Source organism: Candoia aspera, chromosome 7 (genome assembly GCF_035149785.1).
Source record: "Candoia aspera isolate rCanAsp1 chromosome 7, rCanAsp1.hap2, whole genome shotgun sequence".
NCBI lineage: Eukaryota > Metazoa > Chordata > Lepidosauria > Squamata > Boidae > Candoia > Candoia aspera.
Window position 1 is genome coordinate 25432550 of NC_086159.1, and position 20252 is coordinate 25452801.

Sequence of the window (20252 nt, forward strand, 5' to 3'; positions counted from 1 at the left end):
ATTCTTGCTAACATACAGAAAAATCTTTATTTATCCATACCAGTTGTTAGGTCACACTTAATATACAAAGCAACCCTTGCCTATCTACTCAACAATAAATCCCACTGGGTTCATTCCCAGGTATATAGGAGTGAAGCATCAAGCTATACAAATCTAATTAAACTAATCTTGGATCTGTCTGCACAGAGTGAGGAAGGAGATATCAGTCCCCTTTAGGGAAACAGATTTCCCTCTAGTTCAATTTCCTGAAAGTTTCTCAATTCAGTTTTCTAGGTTTGCACAAGACCTTGAACCATAAATTGGCCATAGAACACTAATATGCTAGGCTAAAATGTGGCTGGTGTTCAGTACATTGTACAATCATAGCCTTTGGATGCATTTTTTTAAAATTTGGATGTATTATTATTGCATGTTTGCTTCCAGTAAGATAGAAAAGAAGATATTTATGGGTTTCTCCCTCAGGTGTCAAAATAATTTGACTAGCCTTAGTAAGCAGAAAAATGGTTAGAGTTACTGCTCACTTGATCCTGGAAGGATGGAGACTGTCCAATTAGGATAATGCAATAGTCTTCCTTCTTCAAGGCACACTGTAAAGATCTGTGAAGTTTTGGATCTAGCAACTCATTTTACAGCAATTTTCTTCTATGTATAATTCATGCAGGAGTCCACAAATAAGGTTCTTTAGAGTAAAAAGCCTCTGGGAACTGTATCAGCTAAAACTTTCAATAGCTGCTACATGACCTCCAAACAGACCCTTGTTTCAGCTGCTTGCTCAATCAAATCATCTTCTTTTAAAATCTGCCTAATATCATCTTGAATTTGGAATGAGGGAATCACTGCACAGTTTGTATGAAAAAGAAGTGATGAATGAACAGGAAATGGGAACATGGAAGTGAACTTTCTTTGGGTGTTATGGCAACTGTCAGAACTATTAGCTGGAGTATTCATTTATCTTGCCATCAAATTTCAGTGCTGTGATTTTGCAAGGGTAAAAAAAAAGTGATTTGGAGTGGCATGTGACCTACGGATTGTACACTGCTGCCCGGAGGGTTCTTCTAGAAATTTGAGCACAAGAAGCTGATGGAGTTCTAATGAACCCTCGTGCTTAATCTGTCTCTATGTATAAAAGAAGTTATCATTACAAAAGAATAGTAACTTTATTTAATGGGAACTGGTTAAAGACTGGCATTTGTAAAATGGAAATCTACGCTTGAAATTGCCAACACTGCAGGTAGCTTTGCCAATCTTACTCAGCACCACAGTGGGGTGATTCTCAGCTAACCAGAGACAGTATGAATTGCTTCTGGCTCTCTTCCTCTTTTTCAAAACTCACCCCAAGCAGGTTTCGCTGGTGATCTGAGATAGACAACTTTAGCTGGGACTCATTTTCGGTCCTGCTGAGATACAGTAACTGTGCTGCATCGGGAAGATGCTTTCCTGGCAGAATCTGCCTTTCTTCTGGTGAGACAAATCATCCGTCAGAGAGAACATTAAACCATTTACAATGAAGGCCAAGCCTATTAAAATGAGATCCATTTGGGGAATATCGCACAAAAAAGGCTGGACTTAACATTAAGAGCAGCAGCCTACTTCCTGCACTCAGCATTTCCATTTGAAAACAAGCCTGCTAAATGACTCTTCTGCTAGCTTTCTCATTTGCATCCCCAAGAGAAGGCCTACAGTCCATGCCAGCGCATTTACTGTATCTCTTGACTGCAGCCTCATCAATTTTTCTTCTTGTCAGGGAAGAAAAAAAAAGTTAACCAAACACATTAGTAATTCTGATTAACTGCAAATGGCTTAAGCCCAGAGGTGTCCCAATGGTGCAATTACCAGCCTCCCCCTTCACTGTAATACAAGAAGTATTGGTTTATGTTCATGTAAGGCTATGATTCTGCAATGACTCAGTCCTCAGTGTCCAAATACTTGCAACCCAGACAAGCTCTCGCAGTAGGAGGGAAAGGCCTCCTAACTTCATGGAGCAATCCATAAAGGTGTAATCCCAAAGAGTTTTTGTTTTATGGGAAAAGCAGGAAAAGGTTTATTCTGTTTTGGCTTAAACGTCAATACAGAATTTATGTTTCTGAATGCATGGTTTCACTTGAAACCATAGCACAGTCATAACCTTAAAATCACAAGCACTCTTTCAAGCCTTTAGCTTTATTTGGAGGAAGGGAACCTGCCTGATTGGTTGGTGGCCCCTGTGATTGCTACTTCTCAAGCACTGCATCACTGCTGTGGAAATGAGGACCATCAGGGGAAAAAGTCAGTGTTGGAAACAATTGCTACAGCTATATAAAAATGTAAAAGTCAGCACAGACTGAAGAAGCAGCAGCCGCCAGAGACTGGCTGGAATTCATAGCCAATAGCTCCAAGAAATAGCCAGTCACACCAGAGACATAGTGTAGGGACAACCAGCCAGAGGAAACTCTAGAGTCCCTTTCCAGGTCGATCTGCTTCCCTTGGAAGTCTCCTTAGCAGAAAATGAACCTGAACCCTAAGGTGTGGAACTGGCTGTATGGATGCCTGAGTCGAAAAGTTATAGAGCCTCAGCAGGAGAAATCAAACTCCATTAAGCTCAGGAGAATTTGAGAGAGAGTGAGGAATAGGGCTGGACAGTTATGGAAGGCAGCCCCATGCAGCTGCTTAATGGACTTGCAGCCTGGGACAATGTAGATGTCACTATGTGCTTCAAAGCACCTTTTTTCTTCAAATTCAAAGCACTGCACATACCTTTTTGTGACCTTTACCCTCTTTGATACTCTAACCAAAGCGTAAATAGTGGGGCTGTATCATACACTTGTCCATGGTTAACTTAGCCATGGCTTATTCAATTGACCCAATTTGCTGGGTTTCACAATACACTAAATAATAAATTAACACCTGGGATGAGTACAGACAACATGCTAGGCTAAAATGTAGTCGGCTAGTTTGAGATTTAATGTGTTGTTCAAAGAGAACCACACCATAAACTCTAGCTTGACTTTCGACTCTGCTTTCAACTGCCTGGGAGTTTTCAGTCTTTGACTCTGCTAGCAGACAGAGTGTTTTATTGTTCCTGAGGTAGGACACAGAGCTAAACATGCCTCCAAGGTGGCTCTGGGCATTGGATGAGATGAATGAAGGAACTGAAGCTTGAGAGATGAAAGTGAAGTAGGTGGCAGTAACAATTTTTCTGCTCTGGGCTTACTTTTCTCCTTTGTTCTTGAAGGCAGTAGGGGCATTTCTTTTTTCAGGGATGCTAGATGGCCAGTAAAACTACATGTGCTGGGATTTTTACATTCATGTTCCCTGGCTTCTTGCAGGATGACTGCAGAGTCATCATTCCACACAGTTTTAGAATCCTCCATGGGATCTGAGCTAGCATCAACAGAGATGAATAACTTCCCAACTGGGAATCCTCTTGTAGAACTCAGAACCAGTTTAAAGAGGACCTTTATTTAATCACCACCTCTGTTTCATGCTGAATAAATGAACAGCAAGAGTGAATGATAGGACTTCTGTGGCAGGGAATTGTTTTGGTGATGCACTAAATCATAGATATCATCTCACAGAGATTGGTGCTCACATAAGAGCAATAATGCAGGGCATGCAGCCATAATTATTCAAAATTTACTGCTGATTTTTTATTTACGTTAATAATGTGTGACCTCAATTTTCTCAGCAGAGGAATGCGACCTTAACCAAGAGGCAACCCAAACTCTTTAAGCATCATAACAGGATAAAAAAATATTATTTTTGCAATTATTTCTCAATAACTTTATTCTGGATTTTCTTCTAACTTAGTTGCACAAAGTAGCTAAACAAAGAGAAACAGAAAGCTTCCATATTTTCTCATAATATAAGAAAACAAGCAAACAGTAAACTACAGTACTAGAGTCCACTTGGACTTTTTCATTGGAGAAGGCAAATTAAGGATTAAAACATTTTCTTTCCTGATTAATCCACAATAGAATACATTCTCACAACCTATGAGAAGTATCTGTCTAGGGTTCCAGCCAGCCAGCCATGTAGTCCTCTGAGCAGCTTGTTCCCTTGCATCTGATGAGTTTCCATTTTTTTCTCCAGCTTTCAGAGTTTCTGTGGTTGATGAATATGCTCAGTTATCAACAAAGATGCTTTTTGGACTACCCACTATGAAGAATGCAAAAGGATTCTATAGTGGAATGGCTAGGTCTATAATTTCAAACCGGCTTTCCCAGAAATCCTATGGATCTTCACACTCTGGCTGTGCCCTCCTGCCTTATGGGGCAGTGCCTTAGTAGTTCTTACTGTCACCTCCCATCCCTGAGGGCAGTGTTTCTCACTTGAAGATGCGTGGATTTCAACTCCCAGATTTCCTTTAAAAAAATGCATTATTTGGGGGGAAGGGGCTTGGAGTACAAAAGAGAGTGGGACTGAGGATGGAAAACGTCATATATGATCTATTTTTCTGTATAAAGTTTGAAGGTGATTGGTTATCTGTTCTGTTCACTGGCTTATGATTAATGTTGATGTCATGAGTAAGGATGGCGAGCAGGGGCCTCCCACCCAGACTGTCAAGCGCATGCGTAGCACTGAGGAACTGTTCAGCCATTCAAAGAGACACAGATTGGGACCGCCTTAACCTTTGGGGTTTATATGGCTGGGTTTTTCCCACGCTTCCTCAGTTTGTTAGGATTCTTGTTAAGTACTAGTAATAAATATTAGAGACCAAGTCATTGTCTCAGTGTGTTTCCTGGTAGTCAGGACAGTTAACTTTTGTACAGATTACTTGATTAAATTATATTTTAATAAAATAAATAAATAAAATACTTTTAGCATTGTATTTTTAAATGTAGCTTTTAATTTTTAAATTGTTTTTAATAGTGGGAGACTATGATTTTACTTGAGTTTTAACCATGTATGCTGCCCAGAGTCACATGCAAGTGAGATGGATGACCATATGAATTTAAAAAATAAAATATAATAAAATAAATATTATCTTCACCTATTAATTTGAAATACTGTGTTCTGCGGTAGTAGTAGATAGCCGCATAATGAGATCGATGAGATTATTTATGAATTTTTTTAGATTAAATTTACAAGGCCAACAGCTCTATGACGACTCTGGGGAGTGTAGGGAAACAGACGTATCTCAGGGAGGAGGGCATTCTGGAGGGTATATGCAACAACAAAGAAGACATTCCTCCTAGGTCCCCTGCTTAATGGATGACACCTACAGTGTGCCAACTCTGCCCAATCATAAAGGCAGAAGCCACAGGAGGCAGACATTTAGAACCCAGACCCTTTAGATCAGGGTTACCCAAGCTGTGAGGTGTACCTCCCTTGGGAGGTGTGAAGAACTTTTCAGTTGTACCTTGTTACAATAAGCCCATCTTTCCCAAAGTTTAATTGTACTGTTTTCATTGTTCCTTTGTGTTCATTCTGGTGTTTGGAGTTTTAGGGGAGGTGTGTACATTAAGATTACACTAAAGGGAAGTGTGATGGCAAGAAGTTTAGGAACCCCTGCAGTAGATCTATGTCATGAAGGGCTTTATGGATGATAACCAGCACCTGGAACTGCACTGGAAGTCTACTGGTACCAGTACAGCTCAGGGAGCAAAGGTGTTACAAGGCAGGTCCATACTTCCTCGGGCCCCTGTATTTTAAGTGGTTTTCAAAGGCAGCCCATGTACAGCACATTGCAAAGGGGGAAAAGCTGAATCAGAAAATGGTTAACGATTTCTATGGTATTTTTTCTCCTTTTGCTTGTATTCTGCTTTGCTTTATATTGGCTCCCAAATATTGTTTTCATCTAATACATGCTTGTCAAAATCATGTAGTGTTTTTTTTTTACAATGTGCATAAAATATATGCATTTCACTAAACCAAAACCACCGTTGGGACTGCATTCTTTGGTTACTTTTTCATTACGATGGTCCAACACCCTTTGATCAGCTACAAATTTGGACTGGTGTTCTGACAGCCATTGATTGAGATGGCAATTGGAATTTGGAGTATAAATTTGGGTTAAATAAGCATTATTATCAACTGACTACTGACTGATCGTTAACCATCATATCTAAGGGGTACAGTATTTGCCTCTAAACAGTAGATAAATAATTTTCTCCTGCTTCTTGGTATTCTGTACTATTCAACCGGAAAACCTCTTGGCCTGAATCTCCCCATTTCATATACCTGCATATTTGCTTTTGCTTATTTTGGGAAAGAAATTATATGTTCCTGTTTTAGCCTTTACCCTATGTGTGCAACTGTTCTTAGTGGTAGACTATGTTAGTTTTTCACATTTTATTATTATGCAGTGTCTTCCTAATAAAGTGGTTTTGTGAATAATTCCAAACTTCTGCCATTAAGCTAGGCTGCTGCTAGAGAACAATATGTATTTTAAGCGGAAGAATATTCACTGTGGTAATTCTGCAGGGCAATCAGAGAGAATGCCAGCTAAAGGGTAATGTTATCATGCTGTGGCTATCAGGACAGATGTCTCATTTTCATTTCATTGCTCCTTTCCCTTTCTGTTTTTCTCAGTAACTTCCTTTGATATAGTTTAAATTCCAAAAAGACTGTTTTAAGACACACATAGGATTTGTCAATTAGGCCAAGCTGAAAGTAAGTTAAGGATCTCAATAAATAATTCCAGTCAAGTTCTTATAATAGTGAGCTTGCTCCAGATAATAGCAAGAATTAATGGTAATCTTTCAGCAGCCATGCTTCATACCAGAGGTGGTTTTAAAATTACAATATCCCTATTTGAAATGAGAGGATTAAAGAGAAAATTATGCTTTGGATGAAATACTACTGGCCACAAAATCAAAGTCAAATTCCAAAACATGCCAGGTATCTTACAACTGATATAAGCAGATCTTCCAAGATGGCCTATGACATTAGATACTTAAAACAGAAAATTGATTGTGTCCAAGATATTCAAGACACAATTAAGAATTTGGTATCTTTTAATACCTCTGAATATTTGCTGATTTCAGTAGTGGCCCTGCCCAGTATTAAAATACTTGACCATTGCTTATGCACCTCCATACTGATCACTTTACTGCCCACTCTTCTGGCTTGGAGAGATGCTTTTGGAGTTGTTTTGTGTCACTTTTTGTTATGAAAATTTAACTTGGCTTTGGTAGCCGACATTCCTAATTTGCTGGTCATCTCTTGTCAAGTCCCGTGTTTCTGGCAAGCAGAGGGAGCAAGAATGACATGGATTTCAGGAAGCTCTTTCTAATGCTAGTTTGGGATACATACAGATTCTAGGGATCTGTAAGAGGGATTTGATATCCTCCATTATAGTGAGTTAATTAAGGTGGAGTCTTTTTGTAACTCTGTTCTCCACCTTTCTGAGCACCTTTCTGAGGTAGACATTCAACTGACTCTCCTCTAGTTTTCCCACAATGTCTCACACTCTTGACATTAGGTGGTGTTAACTCACTGCTGACTCATCCTTGTAGTTTGTTGCAAATGTAGTTCTGTAATGGGCAGAAGGAATAACACAGAGGGAGAGGAGGAAGAGCCACTACCAAGACAGTGGTCAGATAAAAGAAATCTGAGTCCAGGACAGAACTGTAATCTGAGTAAGTGTCTCAAACAAGACCCTCTCTCCCACTTACAATTCTGTCCTACACTCAGATTTCTTTTATACAACCATTGTCTTGGTAGTGGCTCTTCCTCAAGGTTGCTCCTGCCCATTAAAAAATCAAATTCTTTACAGATGTTCTTCAACAAAAGCTGTAAAATATGACCTTGATTAAATCAGTTTCACCATGGCTTTTTATGTTGTATGTGTTGGAGGTCCTGGCAAATCCAGCATGCCTCATTAGCATGTGCATTAGCATGTAAATTGAGTTCATCCCACGATGCAACTCTGAGGAAGCTGTTTGTTGCCACTCCTACTTCCTCTCTCTCTCTCTCTTCTTCCTTCTTCCACCACTGACTGAACAGGCAGCATGGATGCTGCTCTCTTCATCAGGGCCATGTGCTCGGGCCTTGATGAAGAATTCTGCCCCTATCTTCCACACAGCTCTTAGCAGCTGTAGGGCTAAGGGTGAATTATGTTTATGGACAAAAGAAGAACAAAAATTTCATCTTTTCACCAAACATGGATGTAGCCAAACCAAGAATAAAGTCAGTAAGATATTCTTTTTACTTTTACTTTGAACCTACTCTGTCTAAGCATGTGATTCTTTATGCTTGAGAGGGCTAAGTGTGTAAGATCAATAACCTGTGTTTCTCTGACATGCTCCTTAAAACTATCTAAGATAATATTCTTTTTCTGTGCACAGCTTCCTCCACTGTGTTAAGCTCTGCTCCCTTGCAGTGGTTCTAGCAGGCCACTAAATGGCTTCAGTATGAAATTTAGCCCTATGTATTCATACTACCCTTTCTTTTCCACTGCTCAAGCACTGGAGACCTTGCAGTGAGGGCAGTTATGATTCACACACGTTTTAACTGTATTTGCACTGTCAATGTCTCAGAAGTCTACAAGGAAATCTTAGCACAAGAGTCTCACACTTTAATAACTAGGGCTACTTTAAGCAGCCATTTTAGGTGTCGCAATTCCTGCCAAACACTCTTTTAGGAGGCAGCAATCATTTCTCACCAGGGAAGACTGTAAAAGGAGAAGAAAAAAAAACGGTGAATTTCCTTCTCTAGACAGCACGTATAACAATCTTTGCTTAGCACTATTCATTCATTGGATAAAACAATTGAGAAGCAAGAGCAGTTCATGGGTATATAGCATCCCTAGGCCACGTTGGCTGGTGGTGCCACCTTCTGCCAATGTGAAGTTTTGCATTTTTAGAATGATTCAGAAGGAGGGGCAGTGCTGGTGCTTCTAAGCTTTGGTACCCTAGGCCAGTGCCTACTCAGTTTTAGCCTAAAGCTGGTCCTGTGTATAGGATAGTGATAATGTATCTTCGCATATCTCAGTTTACAGAAAGACTACAGGTAGTCCTCACTTACAGCCATTCATTTAGCAACTGTTCCAAGTTACGATGGCGCTAAACAAAAGTGACTTACAACCAGTCCTTGCACTTATGTCCATCACAGTGTCCCTGTGGTCATGTAATTGGAATTTGGGCACTTGGCACCTATCACACATTCACAATGGTTGCAGCATCCTGCAGTTACGGTACATGATCACTATTTGTGACCTTCCCAGCCGGATTCCGACAAATAAAGTCAGTGGGGGAGCCAGCAGGAGGTCTCAAGTTGTGGTCATGTGGTAGCTTGCTTAATGACAACTGGGACTGTTGGAATTTCTGTCACTAAGTGGGGCAGTCATGTGATGTTTCACTTAATGACCACTTCACTTAGCAATGGAGTTGCTGGTCCCTGTTAGGGTCATTCAGCGAGGACTACTTGTAGCTTTTCTTTTAAACTTGGGAATATGAGGATTATAGCTCCCTTAACATTCCCTCCCACCCCAATTTTAGGCATTCTTCAGCATAGAGTGACAATCTAGACAAATGTTAAAGCACTGAAAGGATTTGGCTTATTACACCAAAATGCCAACTCATATTGTCTTTAATATGTATACAGTATCTGTTTGTGGGAAGTGGCTCATTATAATATTTTGTTAATTTGAGTTTTATGCATGTCTTATCTTCTTCTATACCTAGGCAGACAAAGCCTGCTTATTCCTGAAGCTGACCAGGGATAAATGCAGTTTATTTTTCACTTTGGACAATATTCATTATTTTCTAGCTCCCTGCAAGTAAAAAGGGGGAAAAAAGAAGCATGCAATTGGCGTTTAGCTTCTGGCTTATATTAGGACTAAATATACACTATATTAAATGTATTATTTACAGCAACTTCAGAGTTTTTAAAAAATTATTTGCATGTATGGTAGACCCTGATTTTTCAATAGCCACAGTGCATACAGAGGGTGATTTTAAGCTTCCTTTCCCTTCCACAGTTCTATTAAAAACAAAGACAAAAACCTCAAGAAACCTTCACTACAATTATCAAAATCAACAAAGCTACAGTAAATTCCAGTGAGTGTTTTCTTTCTTATCACTATTTGCATATGGAGTGTTTTTTCACCGAGATTCTGGCAGAAAGGGGATAACATGTACTGCTGTTCCAATAAAAATCTGTCTTAGTATGAATTATAATAATTTTTTAAACAATGTGATTAGGATCTTATACAAGCAGATGGTGCAACAAGATGTATCCTTATTTCATAACGCAGTTCCAGCTGCGCCCTCCTCTTCATTCCACCCACCCTCAAGTTTCCCAGGGTCCTTTGTTATGTCATAATAATCATTCCATAGCTACTGAGCAGGCTTACTCTTTGCTGGGGTATCTTTTTGAGAAGATTGCCCCCTGCCCACTCCCCCAGTTTTTCCATCTTACGCCCATTCACACACTATATGACAACTTGAGACTTCTTCTGACAATGCTGGTATCTCCTACTAATTTCTCAGTGGCAGGTGGGCAGGATGATAACAGTAGCTGAATGGATACGTACTCATTGCAAACAAACACCACACGAGCGCTTAAAAAAGCATAGTATAAGTCCCTTTTGATATTATATCAGAATCAAAGGTCTTTGCTACTATAAGATTAGTTATAAAGAGGACCTTCCCCTAGATTTGTGACTTACGATTTATGTATCCGTTACTGAAAATGAGCTGCCACACTGAAACCGTTTGATCTTCCTAGCATGCTAAATCCTAAAATAACAGTAGTGGAATTAAAAGGCACCACAGGTGTTATGCCTATAAACTGGGACAAGAAATGCTATGCTTTAAATCACAAATGGATTTTGCAGCCTCTTTTTAAAATGCATTTTAAATAGGCACATAAAATGCTTTTAAAATAAACTGCTAAAAAGTATGAATCTGATGAGGATACAGTTGCAAACTTACATATTATGTATTTGACTTTCCCCCCCTGCTGAATATACTGTATATTCTTGCTGCCTTCTTACATAGGAAGTGACAAGTCATGATCTCAGACCTAGAAGAATCTTAATAATGATCAAGTATTTTAATTCTCCAGTTATGAGCATCAGAAATTATTCTGTCAATCCAAAGATAGTTTATTTATTAAAAGCAATAAGCCTCCCCAACATCAGTACTGCCAGTAATTAAACAGCCTACTGCTTTAAAGACCTCTAAACACTTGTGATGGACTACAGTAACACAGTGGGTTCTCAGGAAGGAGGGAGCATATCCCAAGGAGAGGGGCAGCACAAGAGACAACACAGCCTGGTGCTGTACCATGGGAAGAGAAAGAGTTTCAGAGTAGCCCCGCCCTAGAGCCTCCCAGGTTATTTCCTTTAGGTGAGGTAGAGTAGCTTTAGTCTGGCAAGATTCTGTCTATACGGTGTGAGGAAATAAAGAACTGAACTTGGCTGGATTGATTCTATGTCATTCTTGGGCTAGGCCTGACCACACTTCTGTAATGAATGTGGCAGATCCCATTCCAAGAGGTTCAGGCTGAAAGAGTTAAAGGAAAACCAGGTTAGGAGCATCCCAACCCCCTTAAAGGAACTAATCAGTTTCCCATTTCAGGTGGGCTTTTGGAAAGAGAAGGGAGTCACTTCCATCTTTGCTTTTGCCTTGTTCCCATAAGAGCACTTTCCCTGGGGCTGGATGAAAGCCTGGTTAAAAAAATGAAGCCCCAAGTCATACAGATTTGGGTTGGAGATCAGGAAATTATATAGGAAGATTGATGCAGTATAGGATTTATTGCCTTTTTGGGGATCTGATCTCAGTGACTTTGTGTTGTGTGTTTGTGTTTGGAGGAGATCTGAGCTGAGGAAGCCACTGGCTGAGAATAAGCTTTTGAGGAGCAAGTGTTCATCTCTACTCCCTTTTTGCCTTTCCTCCTTTTGTGCCTTTCAAGTTTCTTCTACTTCTTTGACCTTGATATACATAGGAAAGACTCTTAATGAATCAGTGGTACTTCTGATCACCTTTAGCCCTTGTCTTTCTGACAACCAAGCTGCTGAAGGAGGGAGGATTGCCCCTGCCTCTTCCTGAGTATACCACAGAAGGTAAGGATTTCTCTAGTATAAAGTGATTGATGGCAGTGGCAATACCCAATCAGCATCTTTGGACTAATGTCAGGAAAGAACTGAGGGTTGGGGTTAGGTTTTTTTGGGCAGTATGTTTAAATTTAGTGTGAGGGTTAGAACTAGCCTGGATTCCTATAGCAAGTGTTAATCTTAGGTTTATAATATAGTTGGGATTGGGTGCTGGGAAAAATGGATTAAGTAAGTATTTTTATCATCATCATCATCATCATCATCATCATCATCATCATCATCATCATCATCCTTATAATGCCAGTGCAAATATTTGCCCTAATCTATATCACAGCATTCACTCCCAACCGTTACATAAACCAGACTACAACTGTCATAAAAACTCAAACTTAAGCATATCTTCACACTCAGTTTAACCAAATCATCTAATCCTAATGCAAAATTCACCCAATTGGCAACTTAATAATATACCCTAACCCAAATCTACACACACAATCAAAACCATAACATAAACCTAAGACCATGACTAACCATAAAATTGTATCTTAACACTAGCTTTCACACTACACTTTATAGCAGACCTCCTTAGCTCCAACTCTAACTTTTGCCTTTGAGTCAGTTTTTTTCTGGATGGTTTGGATAGTTTTTTACACCCCTATGTTTAATTTATAGAGAAAGGTTGTAGTTTCTTGTTTGTCCCCTATGTATTTTTTCCCTTTCTCCATTGGGTCTTAAAAGGTTTCTGTTTTATTCTACACTGGTGATATCCTTCTCTTATAGACCAATAATGGTCTGAAATTTAGCTGGTATTGCTAAAAAGAAAGACTTAGCATCCATCATGCTAAAATGAAAATTACAATTTTTGGAAAACAGCCAAAGTAAGTCCTAATGGCTTGTTCAAAGACCTCTCATAGAACAGTATACACAGTTCTTTAGAAGTTGGACATGTGTTTTTAATGAGACAATGCCTTGCATGCTTATGAAGATTGCATTAGAGTAGCAGCAGAGACCACGGAGCTTATTTTACATTTGTGTTATATGAAAGGGAGTAGCTTGTTGAGCCAATTTTCAAACTCTACTAGAACAAGAATTTATTTCAATGCCTGGGGCTGAAATTTGTGATTTGCAAATCATTTTATGCAGGCTCTGGAAATTTTACAGAAACATTCTTTTTCAATTATGATTGGTGCTTCCACCAGGAGCTTCTTCTGCCCTTCTTCAGGCTGAGCTTGGCCTCCCTTCACTGACCACTCACGTTCACAAATCTAATGAACTATGATAACTATCTCACAGAGGGATAACAAGTCTTTGGTTATCCTGCTTTGAAGTACTGAAACATTGTACGACTTGGACGTCAGCGCTCACTGATCTACTGCAATCATATTCTTTCCATCTGTGGGTAAATCTATGCTGAATCACCCTGGTGAGCTGAGAGACTGGAGGTTTCATGCAGTTTAGGACCATTAGATGAGCCATCACAGTCTTCATGGCAAAATAGCTGAGAATGGATTACCAGAAAGCTGGTTATAATATAATCTTGTATAAATTGGGCCAGCAGGAATCCACAGCCTAAGGTTTTCAAGCTATGCCAGTGACGGTGATTTATGAGAGATACAATGAAATCCCAGTGATGTAAAAATTCTGCATTCTACCATCCCCAGATTGAATATCTGCCTCATTATTGGCTTTACTGTCCATTATGTTCTTTTGTTCAGTACTTGAAATTCAGAAGATGCTTTTCATTCGAGACAATGATACTAATCAGTTCAAATAAAATAGCAGATGTTAATTAAGTATTTTTATTTCTCTCTCTCTCTCTCTCACACACACACACACTCTCCCAGTTATTGGATGATTGACTTCAGTAAGCAATAAATAAATTTAAAAGGTAAAATGACATTGATATAGGATTGGAGAATGGGAGGATTTCATAGTTTTAAAAAGATCTCACTAAAATGTTATCTAAGAACTGAGTATAATAAAAAAAATACAAAATTAAAGAAAATAGAAATTTAAAAATTATGCTTTGGGGAAAACAAAAATTGGATCTGATGAAGCTGGCCACCATTTGTTATTGTTTGTCTCCAATACCTGGAAATTTTCTGAGAAGAAAGAAGAGGGAGGTTGCATAATATTTTATATTATATTCTTGAATAGTTAGAAGCTGCAAGGATCATTGGACTTTGCTGTTTTCAGAGCTTCTCTAATAGTCCAATTTAAAACATGTCTAAGGCTCACCAAATAGGCATTAAAAAGCTTTAGGATTGTGTTGCCTGTTTCTAGTGGAGGCATTGTGGATATTCACCTGAACTGATGCATCCATGCAGGAGAAATACCACTTGTACATCCTACTCTACTTGGGTTTCAATAACTCTTTGGATTACTTCCATACCACACAGGGAATTAGCAATGGACAACTACCATTTGCTCGACTCTCAAATCAATTTAATTCCAATTAACTGACTCTTTCTCAAACTCTGATCTTTCCCTACTGCAGAAACCGAGTCATTCTTTTAGTGTTGTGATCAGAAGCTACCTTTAGGGTGAGAGATTTGGCTTCTCACCCCAATGTTTTGTTTTTGAAATTTAAAATCATTGTCACTCACGAGGCACGAGAAAGATTTCTAGATGTCATTTTGACTGTAAGGAAAGACTTGGGATAGTTTTCTGTGCAATGCTTTTTCTAAGAGACCTACTGTATATCCATTTGTTTGGGTTTTGCTTCTTATTATGATTGTCTCTCTTCTTTGAGCAGATGCACTTTTCTCTGTTTCAGAGTGTGATTTCTCTACATCAGTGTTTCTCAAGCTTGGCAAGTTGAAGAGCTCTGGACTTCAACTCCCAGAATTTGCTGGCTGAGGAATTCTGGGAGTTGAAGTCCACACCTCTTCAACTTGCCAGGCTTGAGAAATACTGCTCAATATAGACACTGGTATACATAATACATTCCAATATGTCAGGATCAGAAATAGAGGTATGTTATGTGCTACATGGTGCAGCAAGTCAATGTTTCAAGCATAGGGGATAGATCCAGAGTTGACCAGCCCTAATCCCTCCAAATAACAAGTGAGAGCTAACAGTCTTCAAGTTTACTCAAGTAGTCATTCATCACCACAAAGCAAATTATGTTGCAATAAAAAAAAGTTGAAAAAGTTTAGTGCTCTATCACTGCATTGTATACTTGCATCCAGAGCTCATCAGCACTTGGGGGGATTTTAAACTCTTTCATATTTCTCCTTTGTTTGACACACCATCATGGAATATTGAGAAGTCTTAGGACTACTTTTCCCAAAAGGCATATGTTTTTTTTTTCTGGATGGCTTTTAAAATCTCCTGCCTTCTGCAAAATTCAAAGAACTGAACGTAGTTTCATGTTGTTTTGGCTTGGATTTCTCTTTAGACATACAGTAGTGCAGCAAGAAGATATTGAAAATAAAGCACTGTTCTTGATAAGAGAAAAACTTCATTTCGGTTGTACAGTAGCTTTTGAAAATAAAATACTGTTCTAGAGGGGAAACTCCCTCGCTTGGAGCAATAATGCAGTTTTTGAAAATAAAATACTGCCCTCTGTAAGAGAAGAGCTTTATTTCAGCTCTCAGGAGTTTTAGGAAATAAAATACTGTTAGGCATGTAAAAGCCCTTGACTGGAGACAGCACTTAATCCCAGCCACCCAAAACATACCACGCTATGGCATCTGCTGGCCTATGTATGTGTGTGTACACATGCACTCACACATATATATACTGGTCACTCCCATATCCTTTTTTATTATGTGATAAATAAGGAAGCACATTCTCTTGCCTCTTTCAGAACACCCAAATGAAGGAGACAGAACCATCTAATATAGTAGCCCGTGCTGGCTGGGGAATTCTGGAAGTTGAAGTCTACACGTCTTAAAGTTGCTGAGGTTGAGAAACGCTGCAGTAGCAAATGATATAAGCAGTGATGGCCGTAGACGCATGATGGTAGTGGCACTGGAAGCATTTTTTTCATTTCTCTGGATCTTCCTTTCCTGTTGTAGAAATCAGGATTCTTCTGAGGCAGATTTTGTTGAGATGGCCCCACCCAAACGGTGACTGCCTCTGACCTATTAGAACGGTATTAAATGTGCCACTGGGAAAGTTCTAGTGAACATTTTGTTGCAGCAGAGTTACTACTACATCTTGAACCACTCTTCTGGTGTCTCTCCATAGAGAGCTTATAACAACTTCATTATAAAGTTCATCAATAGATAGATTTTTAAATAATTTTTAAAATTATTTATTTAATTCAGTTTAGATGCTGCCCAACTACAAACGGACGCTGGGCAGCTCATAATATAATCTATATACTACTAAAACTCTCATTGTGTTTATCTGTTTGTCCCCTCAGATTAGCCAAAATGGTGCATTATACCGCAACAATTTTTGAATCAAGATATGTAAAATCCACTAACTTAATGAATGTGTCATGAGTAAGGATGGCGAGCAGGGGGCTCTCACCCAGACTGTCAAGCGCATGCGTAGCACTGAGGAACTGTTCAGCCATTCAAAGAGACACAGATCGGGACCGCCTTAACCTTTGGGGTTTATATGGCTGGGTTTTCCCACGCTTTCTCAGTTTGTTAGGATTCTTGTTAAGTACTACTAATAAATATTAGAGACCAAGTCCTCGCCTCAGTGTGTTCCCTGGTAATCAGGACATCAATCCTAACAAACTCCTACTCCCATCGAAAGAGGGAGGAACAAGCAATTAAACAGATACGTTTAGAAATGTCTTCAGAAAACCAAGAAATGCGGCTCACCATCCAGCAATTAGCAGCAGCCCTACAGCAACACCAGCAACAAGTAGATCTCCAGATCAACACATTACAAGCTGCCATGCTACAGCAGTTGCAACAACCAGCTCCGATTAACCCACAACCGGCACCAGCAGCAGCAGCAGCAGCAGCCCCACCGGTAATGTTGAGATCACAGGGCAGTCTACCAGAGAAATTTGGAGGAGAAGCAGGACAGCTGAGAATCTTTCTCACACAGTGTACTATGTTCTTCGACAGCAGACCCGCAGAGTTTCCCACAGACAGAACCAGAGTCACCTTCATCCTAGGCCTGCTGAAGGGACCAGCGGCCAAATGGGCTATTCCCATGGTGGAGAACAACGATCCGATTCTCAACGACTACCAGAACTTTTTGGCAGGCTTCCGAGCACACTTTGACGACCCCATCAGAGAGGCCACGGCCAGCCGGGAGATTCGGAGGCTCAAGCAAGGTAACAAGAGGGTGGGACTCTACATTGCTGATTTCAAGTTGTTAGCAGGAGATCTGGACTGGAATGAGAGTGCATTAAAAGACCAATTCAAACAGGGGCTGGATGAGGAGATTAAGAATGAATTGGTGCGCCAGGGAACACCAGCCACATTAGAAGCCCTATATCAGCTATCGGTGGTCATAGATGCCAGGCTAGAGGAGCTTAGGCAGATGCAGCCGGGGAGAAGCAAGACCCTCCGAGCGTTTTCAGGATTCCCAACTCCCCTTGTAGCAGCCTCTCACTCAGCACGAGAGGAGCCAATGCAGATTGGGACAAGCAGGAGACTGATTTCCGAGACTGAGAGGCAGAGAAGGAGAGAGAGAGCCCTGTGTTTCTACTGCGGAGCCCAGGGGCACATGGTGAGAACTTGCCCAGCGAGAGGCCAAACAACCCAAGTAAGACCCCCAGGGCAAGCAGCTGAAACAGGACCCATCCCCGCCTCTGTTTCCAATCAGGGAAACTCCGTTGGTCTCCCTCCCAAGAGCTCAGCAGGGAGACCGTAAATCAATTAAGGAGGGCTCATTCCGAAGATTCCAGGCAAGACTTTTACTACTTACCCGTAAAAGTCCAAGTCAACCCAGAGCACCAGGTCAAGCTAGAGGCCCTCGTGGATTCTGGAGCTTCAACTAATTTTATTGATGCACAGACCGTACAAGACTGCAACATACCGACCAGGGAATTGCCATGCCCCATAGAAGTAGAGACCATTGACGGCCAGCCCCTCAAGGCAGGGCCGATTAGAAGGCTCACAGAACCGGTGCAGCTGACAGTGGGAGACCACACTGAGTGGATCCAGCTTTATGTTACTGCAGCGCTAAATGTGCCGGTAATCCTAGGCACGCCTTGGCTGAGGATCCACAACCCGTTGATGAACTGGACTACAGGAGCAATCTCCTTCCCAGCTAAGGAATGCCAGCACCACAAGAGTCAAGCCGCTCCACACTCTCCAGCAACCAACGCAGTCACAGTAGCAGGGGGGGTCCACTTGCCAGCCAAGTATGCAGATTTTGCAGACGTTTTCAGCGAGCAAGAGGCCACAGCACTACCCCCCCATAGGGACTGTGACTGCACCATTGAGTTGTTACCAGGAGCCAAGATCCCAGCAAGGAAACAATATCCCATGTCCCCCAAGGAGTTAGCCACCTTAAAGGATTACTTGGACTCCAATCTCCAGAAGGGCTTCATCTGACCATCTACGTCCCCAGCGTCTGCTCCTACCTTCTTCGTACCAAAGAAGCCCGACCCGTTGGCACCTGCAACTCAGGAGACACCCATGAGAGTGGTCCACGACTTCAGTTTCTTAAATAAACAAACAAAGAGAGAATCCTATCCTCTGCCCTTAATCTCGGAGCTGCTAGATCGCTTGCAGAAGGCATGCATGTTTACCAGGTTGGATCTCAGGAGTGCGTACAATCTGATCCGGGTGAAAGAGGGGCACGAATACCTGACTGCCTTCGACACCAGGTTTGGCAAATTTGAGTACCTTGTTATGCCCTTTGGCTTGTCTAATGCAGGAGCCATATTTTCCAGATTTATGAACCACGTTTTTGCTGATTTACTAGACAAGTACATGGTCGTTTATCTAGATGACATATTAATTTTCTCTGAGGATGCCACAACTCACGTAACCCATGTACGTAATGTTTTGCAAAGACTGAGAGAGAACAGGCTGTTCGCCAAGCTAGAGAAGTGTGCCTTTGATTTAACTGAAGTACATTTCCTGGGCTATATAGTATCCACAGAAGGCATATCCATGGATCCTGCTAAGGTCCAGGCAATTCTCTCTTGGCCACCCCCCCGAAATGTTAAAGAGATACAAAAATGGCTAGGATTCTGTAATTTCTATCGCCGTTTTGCCCCGGCCTATAGTCATCGGACCAGACCATTCACACAGCTCTTGAAGAAAGGCTCAAAATTCGTATGGGGGGAGAGGGAGCAAGCAGCGTTCCAGGAGTTGAAGCAGCTTTTTGCTTCCCAACTGCTCTTAAGGCACCCTGACCCCACGAAGCCATTCATAATGTACTCAGATGCTTCAGACGTTGCCATTGGGGCAGTGTTATTGCAATATACAAACAGGGCAGAGAATACATTGCTTCCTTGTGCCTTTTTCTCACGCCTACTCTCACCAGCAGAGAGAAACTATGATGTGTTTAACAGAGAGTTGCTGGCAATTAAAGCAGCATTCCAAGAGTGGAGGCACTGGCTAGAAGGGGCAACCTTTCCGGTGAAAGTTTGCACCGATCACAAGAATTTACAGCTTCTACAAAACACCAGATCCCTCACCCCACGCCAGATCAGATGGAGCCAGTTTTTCTCCCGTTTCAATTTTGTCATTTCTTATGTGCCCGGGGCGCAAAACTGCTTGGCAGACGCCCTGTCTCGATCCTTTCAGGCAGACCCCCCCACTCACCAGGAAGTACAGGCTGCTATATTACAACCTCACAACTTTGATCAGCCGATGAGGGGGAGCCAAACGGAGAGTTTAGCAGCAGGCAGCCAAGCAGAGGACCTATTTGCAAGAGCCAGAGCTCAGCAGCAACAGGACCCGTATGCCAGGGCCAGGATGGATGACCTCCAGAGGGCCCCGCAAGACACTGCCTCCCCATTCAATGTGGAGGCAGGAATCCTCTGGCATAGTGGGCGATTGTACATTCCCCCTTCATTGAGGGAAGAAGTACTGAGACTGTGTCATGACCACCAAACAGCAGGCCACGGAGGCGTTTTCAAAACTCTCCATAGAGCTCTGAGAGACTACTGGTGGCCTAAGATGGTTGCAGACATTAAGGGCTACGTTGCTTCTTGTCACACCTGCAGACGAGCCAAGCCTCTCCCAGGGAAGGACTCTTGCAGCCCCTACCCACCCCCAGTAGGCCTTGGGATACGATCTCCATGGATTTCATCACTGATTTACCCCCGGTCCAGGGCCTGACTTCCATACTGGTGGTGGTGGACCTTTTCACAAAGATGGCACATTTTATTCCTTGC